The sequence below is a fragment of the Amphimedon queenslandica genome, unplaced genomic scaffold, assembly GCF_000090795.2.
Source record: "Amphimedon queenslandica unplaced genomic scaffold, v1.1 AMPQUscaffold_12519, whole genome shotgun sequence".
NCBI classification, from domain to species: Eukaryota; Metazoa; Porifera; class Demospongiae; order Haplosclerida; family Niphatidae; genus Amphimedon; species Amphimedon queenslandica.
The window spans coordinates 21,320-23,001 of record NW_003547244.1 but is presented as its reverse complement, the minus strand read 5'-3'; positions in this window follow the sequence as shown (position 1 = coordinate 23,001).

Sequence of the window (1,682 nt, the reverse complement as noted above, 5' to 3'; positions counted from 1 at the left end):
CTCTCTGCTATTGCTAGTTTTTCTATCCTTGTGATGAATAGTAATACAACATACCCCGTTAGGCCTTATTTTTTAAGCTTTTCAATAAGCAAGGTGGAGGTGGTTGCCTCATCATCATTGGTTATGCCTTGGGGAGGCTGGTTGCCAAACTCACTTGGAGTCATGTTTCTGAAGAGATGGCTCATAGACAGGATTAGCTCAAATACTGTCAGATTCACTTTGTAGTGTAGATAACCATTGGTATTGATGCACCTCCGTCAAAGTCACATATTAGGAGCGTTACCTAAAAGCTGCACAGTACATGCTGGTCACAATTTCCTAGAGAGTTCAGCACCAGATGAAACTGTAATCAAGTTAGACTTCTGAAATGCCTTCAATTTGTTAGAAAAAAATGTATGTAATAATCTATTTGTTTTACAAATTTTTCCCTTTGTGTTTTAGCCTCCTTGAATTCATCTGAAGTGGTCCAACAGGGTCGCCTTTGGGTCCTCTCCTATTAAAAATTACCCTGCAGCTCCACGTTTGTGTTGCCTATCTTGATGATTTAATTTTGGAAGGTCTTGCACTATCCCTTCCTATGCAGTGATACCTCCAGTTTACAGAGTGAGGTCTCTTTCTTAATCCCCAGAGATCAGAGATTATCATCAAATGCTCTGATACAGCTGATTCCAGCCTCCCTCTCAGTAGTGGTTTTTTGTTTAGATTTATGTCTGTCATGTGACTGACAATATCGAATTATACATAAATGAGGTTACTATTGTAGTCAAGTAGAAAATGACTGTGTCATCAAAATAAAGAAATAAAATATATTATCATAATTTATTATTATTGTTATTTGTGTTTAGAGTCTTTGTTATTGTTATTTTTATCTATCAGTTCCTATAATTTCTCCCCTCCTTTATATTTGATAAGAATTTTTAAAAATATAAATCATTTTGGCTGACAGTGAATCACAAGAAGCTAACATTGAGAACATAAAGGAAATACTTCAAGACTGATATTTCATAAAACTGGTCAATCGTCATTTCCAAGGTGACTATGTCATGCAGGAGTGGATGCACAGCTCATCATAAAGTGAAATGGCCATAGAAGCATAGATGGAGTCCATAGTCCATGCATACTTGCTGAATAGCTAAAGAGAAAAATTTATGTTGTTCCTATTGACAACATTTTACAAGAAGGTTCTGTATTAAGTGAGTGAATGTGTTTGCATTAATTATTCTCAACAACAAAAGAAGTACCATGTCAGAGACAAAAATTTTGAAGCAGATATCAATGAAGAATGTACTGAAATTTCATCTACAGTACCTTTCCATTCAATATGACAAAGTGCAACAACATCTGCATCAATATGAAGAAGAATTAGCCAGAAGAGGACTAGACAAAAAAGACGCCAGAGACAGTGTTATAAGCATAACTACTGATCATATTGTCAATTTAGATTTCAAATGAAATTGAATGCCTTTTATTATTATTTTGACTTGATTATTAGTGTTTACTGAGCTATGGGCTTTTCACGAGTCATTTTTACTACTCACCACAATGAAACAAACAACACGCCATAAAAGGTCACTCCTCTATAATGGCCAAAAAACCTGTTCCCTAAGGTGGCCGCTATAAACCTTATATGGCACTAATTTATGCAAGTAATAAGGAAAAAAGAACAAACAAGAGGGCTTACA